The sequence below is a fragment of the Octopus sinensis genome, linkage group LG16, assembly GCF_006345805.1.
Source record: "Octopus sinensis linkage group LG16, ASM634580v1, whole genome shotgun sequence".
In the NCBI taxonomy this organism is placed as follows: Eukaryota; Metazoa; Mollusca; class Cephalopoda; order Octopoda; family Octopodidae; genus Octopus; species Octopus sinensis.
In genome coordinates, this window is record NC_043012.1 from 28,902,682 (window position 1) to 28,915,776 (window position 13,095).

At 36.3% G+C, this 13,095-nt stretch overlaps 1 long non-coding RNA gene across 1 annotated transcript in view; it reads left to right on the forward strand.

Moving 5' to 3' along the window:
- The first annotated feature begins 616 nt into the window (after positions 1 to 616).
- Positions 617 to 13,095, forward strand: part of LOC118766544 — a 14,491-nt gene continuing 2,012 nt past the window's right edge. Inside the window, exons 1-2 of the long non-coding RNA XR_005002479.1 lie at positions 617 to 626; positions 2,858 to 2,862. This is a non-coding gene — a long non-coding RNA (uncharacterized LOC118766544). The remainder of the gene's footprint in view (positions 627 to 2,857; positions 2,863 to 13,095) is intronic.

Consider the following 13,095-nt stretch of genomic DNA (forward strand, 5'->3'; position numbering starts at 1 on the left):
GTAAGGCTTTGTAAGTGCTATGGAAGGACCACACTTTTAGACTCCCGATTCGATAGAATGAGTGAGGAGTCTAACGCGGGTCGTGTGTGAGCGTGTATGTGTTAAATAAAATGACACAACAAAGTTAAGGCAGTGTGAAATTTCTAGGACATTTTATGAAGAGAAAGGTAGTTTTACAGCTGTTTCAGAGATATTAAAGATATCCCATCATCAGAGACGATAGAGATTTAAATAGAAGGAAATAGTAAGAGTTCAATATAAGAATTTATTTTGGAATGGGAGAGATATAGGAAGTATATTGGGAAATATAAGAATAAAAATAAAACTATATGCTGGATGTTAAATTTGCTGTTCCATTATCCATGGAATGTGTTGTGTAGAATGGCTTCTTGTCAGGAGTTCATAATTTGTTACTACAAATGGATTGCGAGCAGTTATTAATTCTATGTGGTGTTCATTCAAAGGGATCTTATAGTGTCAATGAAAATTTGAGAATAGAATAGATAAGGAAGTTAGGAGGAAGAAAAAAGGATTAGGAGAGGAAAGAAGAAAGAAAGAAAGAAAGAAAGAAAGAAAGAAAGAAAGAGGAAAATAAAAAAGGAATGCTAGATGGTGGTCAAGATATTGTGAAAGGGTGGGGAGAGGAGAGCTATCAGTAGATAAAAGGAAGAAGAGGAGGAATAGAAAGCAGAGATAAGAATGTAAAGAAGGAATATGTGTGAGAAGTAGGAAGTGGGGTGATACGTTTGAAAGAGTCTAAGGTGGAGGAATAAAGAATGTGGTACGGAGTGGAGTAATAAAAGTGAGTAGTAAACCTCAAAAAGGCAAGGAAGAATAAGAAACTATAATGGTCAAGTTTCTAAAAATAGATGTAGATATTTATATGAGGTCAGAGATTGTACTAGTTAAAGTGATAGTAGGAATTAATAAATCAGTGAGAGATAGAAAAATATGTATAGAGATATACTCGCACACGCATACATATAGATGTGTATATGCACTATTCTATAGGACCGCATACACACACATATACGTATACATATGTATCCATACACATACGCATATATGTATGTATGTAATATATATATATATATATATATATATATACAAACATCATTATTATTATTATTATTATTATTATTATTATTATTATTATTATTATTATTATTATTATTATTATGATATTAAACAATTAAAAAATTGAAAATTAAAAATTAAAAAATTGGGACGTCAAATGAGGTTGTTGGAAGTTACCCTCCAATGTGTATTCGGTATATGTTCTGTGTGGTAATTTAGGTTGCATTTAGATTTGTGGTAAAATTTGAAGGTATGAAAAAAGCGGTGGTTGCATGTACCTAGGGCCTCATTATACTTATTTAGCAGTATTGAAGAGTTATGTTTTAATATGCGGAATGTCTCTTTTAGGAATAGCTTACAGGCTGAGTGTTGATCCTGGTATGGAAGCCCTGAATCTATTATGGACCATGATAAATGCTATGGAATATTTATATTTTTAAGATGATGAATGTGACTAGCGAGGGTTGTGGATTTACTGTGTTTCTCGTATCTAAAAGAATTGAGATGTGCAGGGTATCTCTGTTTAACATTTATAGTTGATCCTATATATATGGTTGTAGAATTGTGTAGCGTGTTGAGGACTGTGCATTTGTTTATTACGTTAGACCTTCTGCAACGGGTTTGTAGAGGGCAAATGGTCCCAGAGCGTCAGTTACATGATAGTGCATTGTGGGGATTATTCTCAGGAATGGAGGAAGTAATACTGTCTAGGGAGGGGATAGAGATGGGGGTACATTGGTCTGTGTTATTATTATTATTACTATTATTATTATTACTATTATTATTATTATTATTATTATTATTATTATTATTATTATTATTATTATTATATTATTATTATTATTATTATTATTATTCAGTAGCTTTATTTTTATAGCGTGCTTTCGTTTCACTATCGAGCGTAGCTCTGTGTGCCTTGGGTATGTGCTGTGATTTGTTGTGATGCTCTGATGGTTATTGTATGGAAAGTGTTCTGCGTAGGATGTGTGCAGTGCCCAGTAGTGCAATTTTCTGTATGTTATATGTGTTTGTAAGTCCTGGTGTTTTTGTTATGCATTTGTCTGAATATTTTTTTATCATGCCTAATGCACCTACTATGATAGGAATTGTTTCTGTTTTTAGATTCCACATTCTGGTTACCTCTATTTCCAGGTCTTTGTATTTTGAAAGTTTCTCCATTTCTTTTAGAGACACGTTGTCATCCGGTGGTATTGATACATCAATTAGAAAACATGTTTTCCTTCATGATCTCTGACAACTATATCTGGTCTGTTGGCCTTAATTTCTCTATCTGTGTGTATCGGCATATCCCAGAGTATGGTTGCTTTCTCGTTTTCTGTGACCTTTTCTGGTGTGTGCCTCTACCATCTTTTTTCTGTTGTTATTCCATAATGTTGGCATAGCTTCTAGTGTATGTAGGTTCCAACTCTGTTATGTCTGTGAATATATTCCTTCTTAGCCAGGACTGGGCAGCCAGAGATAATATGATTTATTGTTTCTTGTCCATCTCCACATATTCTGCAGTTACTTGTTATATTTCTTTTTATTACATGTTTTCGGTAATTTCTGGTGGGGAGGCTTTGGTCTTGTGCTGCAATTAAAAATCCCTCTGTCTCTGTTTTGAGTCCTGAGCTTCTCAACCATTGCTGGGATTTTTCTTTGTCTATTTCTTTTGCATTTAGTTTAGTCCAGTATTTACCATGAAGGGGCTTTTCTTGCCATCGTTTTATCATGGTTCTTTGCTGTTCTATTTTTAGTTTGGATTTCATTTGTTTTATAGCTTTTGTTGTTTCTTCTTCTTCTTCTTCTTCTTCTTCTTCTTCTTCTTCTTCTTCTTCTTCTTCTTCTTCTTCTTCTTCTTCTTCTTCTTCTTCTTCTTCATATTTATTAGGTGGTATGATTTCTTGTTTGTATTTATCAGCTTCCTTAAATGCTGAGAACAGTTTTTTGTTTTGCTCGTGTTTTGCCGCTATTTGTATCAGTTTTCCTTCATTCTGAAGTAGATATTTTTGCAGTCCTATGGTGGTTAGTTTATAGTAGCTTTCCAGCTGTATAAGGCCTCTACCACCTTCTATACGTTGTATATATAGCCTTTTTATGTCAGATTTTGGGTGATGTATCCTAGATCCTGTCATTATTTTTCTTGTTTTCCTATCTATTTTGGTCAGTTCATTTAGTGTCCAGTTAAGGATATTGTAGCTGTAACTTATAACTGGGACAGCTAAAGTGTTAATACCTATTATCTTGTTTTTAGCATTGAGCTCTGTTTTCAGTATTGATCTAACTCGTCTATAATATTTTTTTTTATTTTTTATTTCATTTGTGTGTGTTGTGTGTTATCTAGTTCATGGATTCCTAAGTATTTGTAAGTTTGGCTTTGGTCTAATTCTTTTATTTCATTGGTTTTATCTAGTGTGATGTTGCTACTCTTAACTAGTTTTCCTCTTTTCAGGGTTACCTTGGCGCATTTTTCTAATCCAAATTTCATATCTATTTCTTTGGTAAATCCATGAACTGTCTTTAATAGTGTTTCCAGCTGTTTGTCATTTGCAGCGTATAGTTTTAGGTCATCCATATATAAAAGGTGGCTGATCGTTTTGCCGTAACATTTATATCCGCATCCAGTTCTATTTAGCATATCAGATAGAGGTGACAGTGCCAAGCAGAAAAGGGGTGGAGAGCGTGTCTCCATGGAATATTCCTCTTCTAATGGGGATGGCTTTGGTTTTCATGAGTCCCTTTTTTGTTTGGAGCTGTAGCACTGTTTGCCATTTATTCATAGAGTGTCCTATGAATTTCATAGTTGTTGGTGCTACTTTGTTAATGGCTAATGTTTCGAGGATCCATGTGTGGGGGGATGCTATCAAATGCCTTTTTGTAGTCAATCGAGGCCATACTGAGGCATTTCTCCTTTCTGTTGCTGTCTTCAGTTATGGCTTTATTAATCCTTAGTTGATCTTTACAGCCATATGAGCCTTTGCGGCATCCTTTCTTCTCTTCTGGAAACAGGTTGTTTTCGTCCAGGTGCTTGTTCAACCTTTGCGATATCACTACAGTAAATGCATTGTACATTGTAGGGAGACAGGTTATTGGTCTGTAGTTTTCTGGTTTTGCTGTCTCATTTGATTTGGGAATTAAGATGGTTTTCCCCTTCGTGAGCCATTCAGGCATTGTCTCTGGCTCTGCTAGTATGTTGTTAAAGATTTCAGCCAGCTTTTTGTGCATTCCTGTTAGATATTTCAACAAGAAGTTGGGGATCTTGTCATGCCCAGGTGCCTTCCAGTTGCTTAGTCTTTGCAGTGCCTGGGTGAACTCTTCAGTTGTTATGGGGGTCCAAAATTTGCTCAGATGCTGAGTTTGTTGTTTTAATACTCTATTATTATTATTATTATTATTATTATTATTATTATTATTATTATTATTATTATTATTATTATTATTATTATCGTTGTTATTTATCCTGTCTAGGGCACTAGTATTCTGGATAGTGTCAATAGGATTGGCTGGGTTTTCGTTATGGTCTAAAGCATTGGGTTCTATATTTGAGCTATGTATGTATTGGGGGCTCGTGTATTCAGAGTTGTTTCGGTGAATATTTTGATAATAGAGTAAGTTTTTATCTTTTAGAAGCTGTTACGATACACTCAAAGTTGTGTGGGGAAGAGTAGGATAGCTTTAAAGTAGATCTATTAAAGATAGAGTAATATTTATGTTGATGGGGGAAGTTGGAGTCTAATATATTAAAAAAAGGATTTTGCTAAGTTGTTAACATTCAATGAGAAGGGAGGTGTATACCATAGAATAGAGAGTCCATCGCTTTTTTTGGGAGGGAGTTTCTTGGGGGTAGTATGATATATACTTTTAGAAATTAGAGGGGGTTTAATTGCCTATTATCGTTGGCTGTTTTAGCTTTTGCCCTACTGTTATATGTGTACGTGTGGGATCTAAGCTGTCTTAATCTGTGTTTTCCCGGGGTTCTAGAATAGTGCGCGTATGGTCTGTTATGATTCTGATGGTCAACATGTCGTGGTGATATGACTTGCGATATATGTTGCTTGAGCCTAGTATTAGAGATGTATTATATTTGTTGGGAGAAGCCGCTGAAAGCGAGCGCTTGGTTGCAGTATGGAGCGTGATTGAATATTTCTTGAGTGACTGAGAGATCACATATATAAATCGAAATACCCTTAACTATATTATCGAAGGTGGATTTATGGTGATTGGAATTAATGTTTAACTACTTAAGGTACTGGTTGCGATTTTCATTTTCTCTTCTTCTTTCTTTCTTTCTTTCTTTCCCTAATCCTTTAGACTCATACCATTTTTCTTCCTCCTAACATCCTTATCTATTCTATTCTCAAATTTTCATTTACACTACAAGATCCCTTTGAATGAACACCACATAGAATTAATAACTGCACACTATCCATTTGTAGTAACAAATTATGAACTCCTGACAGAACTTACATACCATGGACAAGAAGCCTTTTTACCCATTCTATACAACACATTCCAGCATGTTTAACATCCAAAATATATTTTTATTTTTGTTCTTATATTTCCCAATATACTTCCTATATCTCTCTCATTCCAAAATAAATTCTTATATTGAACTCTACTAATTCCTTCTCTACCTCTCACATATCGTCTCTGATGATGGGATATCTTTAATATTCCTGAAACAGCTGTAAGACCAGCTTTCTCTTAATAAAATGTCCTAGAAATTTCACACCGCCTTGACTTTGTTGTCTCATCTTATTAAAGACACACACACACACACACACACACACACATGTGTGCATGTATGTACGTACGAACGTACGTATGTACTTATGTATGTGTGTACACACATATATATCCTTTATTTGTTTCAATCATTCGACTGCCGCCCAGCTGCAGCACCACCTTGAAGAGTTTCCTCGAACAAATCGATATCATTGCTTAATTATTTGAAATCTAGAACTTATTCTATCAGCTTTGGTGAACCATTATGAAAATAAAGTAGGAAAGAAGACGCATGTGAACTACTGATGAGGAAGCTACGTATCCAATACGCAAAACACTCAACGCGGGCATTATAGCGACAGGATACGTACCAACTGGTTAACCTGTGGCGGACAAAATATCGTTGTTACAGAGTATGGGCAAAATATGGTTGTACGAAGTAGCCTCGTGTAGAGTAGAAAGGATGGAAGAAAGATGCAGTGTGTTTATCAGAAAATGGCCCGGTCTTCTACAACCACTGAATACAACTGAACTATATGGAAAATCCGTGCTGCAACTACTGGTAACATCAATCGCCGAAGAATATAAGGTAGGAAGGGCAAGGACAGTAATGATGCTAAGGTATTCGAAAGATCAGAGTATCCGGGAAAACCCTCCAAAGGTACGAACAGAGAGGAAATGGAAAGTGGAAGAAGCAGTAAACAGGGCGATCGGAAAGCTAAGGCACGCCGATGTAATCGGAGCGACGTAAGAAGCAAGAGCCGGTCTAGGATTGCACAATTTCAAGCCATTTTGCATGAGCAGTGTAAAAGAGATGAAAGAGGCGGTGGTACACGAAGTGAGAAAGGAGGATGAAGAAAGGCGAAATGTACATTTGGTGCAATGTAGTCAACAGGGACAGTGCCTGAGATGGGAGGAATATGTGGTCAGTCGCAGAATCTCATGGAAGGAACTTTGGGCTTGAGAACAATCAAGAACATCCTTCCTGATCAAGTCTACCTTCGACTTTTACTTTCACCGGCGAATTTAGTTCGGTGGAACATACCAACAACTGATGAATGTAGATGCTGATAGAAAGCGACGGTGTGACACGCTCTATCAAATTGCAGGCTAGCACTAGACAGATATACATGGCGTCACAATCAAGTTCTTGCTGTCATATGTGCAGCATTCAAGGAGAAGATCGAGGGATATAATAGGGGAGAGTACCCAAAAGTGGAAAAGCGCGGAAAAATATACTTCCAGGAGGAGGGAAAATGACATAAAACCAGGCCTTCAAATAAAATATCCGAGATGGACGAAAGATGAAAGCGATTCTCGGAGCTGGCCGCAGATTTGGAAAGACTGTTAATATTTCGAATCTTAAAAACAACAATAAGACTTGACTTAATCCTATGGAATACAGAACGGAAAATTGGGATTTTGTTAGAGTTGCTAGTGCCATGGGAACAGAACATCGCTTATGCAGAACAACGGAAGGAGAGATTAATCGCAGAGTGCGAAGAACAGGGATGGACTGTCGAGTATTACCACCTGGCAGTGGGGGCTAGAGGCTTCATTTAAAGTAAAATGACGACGGTGCATTTTCGAGCTCAAAGCTGAGAAAATTAATAAAGAGGATTGAGGAGGCAGTCGAAAAAGCCAGTTTCTATAAATGGCTGAAGTTAGAAGACCCAAAATGACTTGAAAGCCACAATATGCCGACTGGGAAATAGCGTTGCTAGGTGAGCAGCATCGCTGATTGACAGGTGGGCCAAGGTAGCGATCTCGTTCATAGCGTGCCCTCCTCCTGGTTCGAAGGCTTGTATCACCAAACAGCTGGTCAGCTCTGGCTGCTGGAGCCTACTGTCGAGCATTTAAAGGGAAATTTGACAGGATTGACATTCGTTGACACTGCATCGAAGAAAAAAGGAGAAAGAAGAAACGCACTTAACACAAAAGCTGAAGACACCTCCGAAAGGATGGGGGCCCCTCCATGTCGAAAACGTAGAGGAATAGGGGCCGAAACTGGACGTGGTTCCTCCTGATGATGTCTTTAGCCATTGGATCCTATAAAGGAGCTTTTGAGGTAGCGAACCACGAAGCGTGTTTGGAATTCCTCGTTATGGAGAATAAAACCTAGTCCCACAATCCACACCCTACATATCAGCAAATTCAAAACTATATTGTTCCATTTAGGGACAATACAATATTACATGGCGATGTTATTTCATATACTTAAGAATAAGGAACACATAACAGAAATAAGTCTTCTAAATGTGATAACTCCACTAACAACACAGTCATTAAGAAGTATACAGCAGAAATTGTTATACCCACAGCGTTAGAAAGCAATAGTAGTATATTTTAAAATCATAACTGAAAAAAAAAATGTACTGATTCAGAATCGCCAAATTTACTGCCGAGAATAAATTAACTTCAATTTTGGGACCCAATGTTATAGGTGACTTCCATCCTTAAGAGACCCATTAGAAAGCACAATCAACAGTTTCACGCTTAAAAAATATACTAAAAACCCTAGCTAAGAAGGGAATCATATTTATACATACTACAGTAGACTCTTATTCACATCCTGCAACAAAGACATATCGAGTGTAGCAAGAAAACTTAAGCCTTATATGTGCATACGTTCGTATTTGTGTGTGTGTCTGTGGATACAATGACACATACATCCGAATATATATCAGGACAAATACAGGAGTTTAAAACACGTACATTCAAGAAATAATAATAATTCATGATTGGAAGTTCTGTAAATAGACGACTGCATGATATCGTAGTAAAAAATAGAAGAAAACTCCAACAGATAATGATTGATAGAAGCATATAGAAATCATACTAGATTGACAAAGTTTAAATAATATAATGAACATGTCAGCTCCAATCTCAATAACATCACGATACCATTAAACCATTAATCTAAACTGACAAAATATTTGAGTCGAATGATACTATTTGAACTTTTCCTATTTTTCGAGTCATCTTTTACATGTCATACGAACAGAAACAGCTTCGAGTGAGTGTTCTCAAAATTTGGTTTTGCGTAAATTCATAAATAAGTAAATATATATACATTCTTGTTTTTAACAGTGACAGGCTGTCTTTCTCTCGACGCTTACACACAGGCAGAGGAAATACACGAAAATACACGAATGTTATAAACGTTCAAATCTTATGGTGTATGCCTTCTCAAAGGATATTAGAAAGGTGTAAGTAAATTATCTTCAACATGAGCTGAAATGGAATACAAATGACATAGGATAATCCGCGGCGTCCACCTGGCACTCATAATACTGAGGTTGGAGTGACGGGTTAGAGAGATAGAAGCAACTCTAGTATCTAATATTATGAATATTATCGATGTTTGTGGGATCTAGCAAGAGAGGGCTTATGATCCATTTGTAAAAAGGTATAAAATGTGTGTATAATAATACTTAAATTTAGAATATTTTCGGTAAAATTATCCGTAAAGAAATCATGAGGGTCGGGTTAAAAGTCAAGAAACAAAAAAATTCCCCAACACCCCTTCCTCAGGAACATTCCTTTGGAATTCTGCTCTTGCTTCTCTTTCTTTTTCTTACTGCTAATCGACGAACACTTGCAGCCTGTTTCAACAATTTACAAAGTCCTCTTTATCAGATAGACCAGTGGAACATAAGATTATGCATGGTTATTGCACAATGATTGTTGAATCTCCCCCTCTCTCAGATCATAACCTAGCGTCTTGAAAAATGGAAGAGTTCATTGGATAATATTATATTAAATATAATATTAAAAAAGACGAATATGTGATCACAAGTATGCCCTTGATAAGAGGTATGCTTGATAAACACGGATCTGGGCTTTAAAAAATATAACAATTAACTTAGGACAAATAACAGTGAAGATGAGAATAACTACTAACAACTCGGAATATACACAGATATACTAAATAATAATAATAATAATAATAATAATAATAATAATAATAATAATAATAATAATAATAATAATAATAATAATAATAATAATAATAATAATAATAAGAAGAAGAAGAAGAAGAAGAAGAAGAAGAAGAAGAAGAAGAAGAAGAAAAAGAAGGGGGAGGAGGAGGAGGAGGAGAGGAGGTTATAACTCTACGTAATATGTAAAAACAAGTTTACAAATTATAGTTTTTAGTTTTATGACGATGCCGAGATCAGTCTTTGTTCTATATCTTGGTCTAGCCTTCTCACTCTGTCTTCTTTTACAACTATGGTATAAAATTTCTTTTCAAAGATGATGATATTGCGAGATTTGCGAAAAACTAGGTTACCGTTTCCAGCCGTTCGAACATCCACGCAGAGATTTTTTGTTGTTGTTGTTCTACATTGCCTTTCAGTGAAGAATGTCAACTTTTAATTGTCACTTGATAAAATATTTATATTTCATATCTTATCAAGTGCCCACTTTTGGCATCGAAAAGTGTAAGATAGGAATGTAATGAAGAGTATAGTATGGAAAATGAAGAGTTTAAAGAGAGAAGATAGAGTAAGGCTATGATGAAACTATAAATAAATAAGCGCAATTTGTGAGTAAATGACGTTGAATAAAATCAGCTGATGAATGTTCCATGTCCTCATTTCTATCCAAATTTCTATTTCGTTTAAATATTCTTTGCAATGTGTATTTCAGTTTGTGTGGTTATATGTCATTTTCCCGTTTTATTCATGTTTATTCATACATTCACTCGTTCCGTTAATTTTTTTTGTGTTTAATGTCTCGTTTTATGCCACCTTGAGCTTTGGTGGAGTTAAGTGTCGTCTTCTGGTGGTGGTGGTGGTGGTGGAGATAGACTTTGCGTGTTCATGTGCATGTGCGTGCGTATATGAGTATACATGGATGTGTATGTTTTTGAATGTAGGTGTCTTTTGAGTAATATGCAGTTGCTACTCCTTAACTAGCATGTAGTCAAAGTTACATACTTTCTTTGTCCAAGTTATATATCGTATAATGTGTTATAATTACTCGCAGTACTCGTGGAAATTCCACGGTCCATGGTGTGGTACAGCATCAATCATAAACATCTCCCCACTTAGTAATAATATCCTGTCATTTCTTTCATAATCTTTTGATTAATTTCTACAAAATATTGTCTCTTCTCTTTGGTCATGGTTTCTCTTCTCGCTTCTGGCTTGCACAAAATATTCTTGATTATCATTTTCTAGTAATTCTCATTCTTTCCCTACTGGCTTCGACTTCGTCGTTCGTCAGACATCTTCATGACTCATTTTCTTGTATTCGTTTCATTCCTTTTCGCGTGTCTAAGTTTCTTGGATACAGATCATACGGTAAGATAATTTTGTACTGATGACGCTTGTTGGGGCAGAAACAAGTGTGCATTGCCGTTTTCGAATGTACTAGTCTCAATTGCCATCTGATAATTATGACACATCCTCTACAGGTGGACGATAGTTTTAATAAATGAAGCATTTATTGCTTCTAATTCATATATATATATATATGTGTGTGTGTGTGTGTGTGTGTGTTCACATATTAATTTGAAGCAGCTCGAGGAATATAAACGATATGGAACACACATATACAAGGTATGTGTATTGCTAGTTCCTGAGTAGGCTGCGCTCATAGGTGCAAGAGAATATATTCTCGTCAATTCACCTGGAGCTATCTCGCTTATATATGGCTTCCAAGTGTTTTAACACCAGGTAAATTGATGAAAGTAAATTTTTTTACGCCTACCCACGAACTAGCATAACACATGCTTTGTGTATGTGTGTTAAATCTTAATTTCATATTTGAATTTTTTCCGAAGTGTGAAACACTGGAACATGCCAGCAGATGGACCTTAGCTTGCATCGGGCCTCATTTTGGGTACGCGGTATTGACAAGTCACAAAAATGACGAAACATCGATGTCTACCGTTCCTGAATGGGAGCTTGTCTATGATTTCCAGGTGTTTTAACGCCAGTCGGGTGGATGAGAATATATTCTCTTACGCTTTAAGCGCAGCTTACCCACGAACTAACAAAACACATACCTTGTGTATGTGTATGTATGTGTGTGTATATATGTGTGTATGTGTGTGTATGTGTATGTATGTGTGCGTGTGCGTGTATGTGTGTATGCTTTAGAAACGTAGAAAAGAAAACAAAAACAATGAAATGAAATATTCTCACACCCCGTGTAAATATTTAAAAAATGTATATTTGCCGGTGAAATGACTGAGACTACACGGAAGTTGGACACAGATTGGTTATGTGCTGATGAAAATCTGTGAAGTAGATCCTCCCAACGGAAGGCATCAACCGACCTACGTGTGTACTGCAGTTATTTTTGAGGGAGAAATGGGATGCGTCAACAAAATTTATAAAGAATAAAATCGTTTGATGGCCCTGACGCTTTACTGTGGGGCCTATAATTTATACATCTGGCCATCAACTACAACAAATAAATTAGTAAGTAAAATTCAATATTTGATATTCTTCAAATCACTCTTTTTTCCAGGTAATTTGGAACATTTACCAGCAAATCACAATGCAGTCCCTTAGCAGTAAATACGACTGTTACGAATTTCCCCAGCAAAGGTCTTGTACCGGTTTCATTGACATAAGGCGTCACCATAGTATGGATTTCACCAACTGAAGGCGGGCCCATGCTTTCTCCAGGCACATACAAGAGCAGCTGTGTCTCCCACGAGTTCTCACGCACAAGCAGATACACAAACTACATACATAGAATAGCACATTTTATATAAAACATACGTGTGTTTATGTTCACCGTGAAGAGAGAAAACTAGTCGTCATTACAGCGTTGGGAACAGTAAATGTTTATCTCTACATTTATGACTGCTTGTAGTTAAAGTGACTTTCCATGTTGGAGTGTTAATGTGGGACCCCCCGTTTAGAAACACATGTTGTAAACGCATCTGTTGTACGTGTTGAACTTTGCGTACAACTCGCTTCTTGCTTTCTGTTCCTATATGAATTGCTCACTCCTTCTCTCTTCCTCACTCTCTTTCTCTCTATCTTTCCCTTTTTCTCTCTTCTCTACCTCTCTCACTCTTTCTCAACTGTCGTTACATTTTTTTACAGAATCAAGAATGTAGTTTTATATATATTTGCCACCTTATACCGACACGTAGAATGATTGAGAACAACATCCATAAGCATACACACATAGACACACACACACAAATGCCCCTGCACGATGAGTGAGGTACGGACTGGCAAAGATGCATGGGAAAGCGAGCAAACATGCACAGGAAAACGCATATGAGACATTAAAAAGAATATACACAAACATGTAAATTCAGCT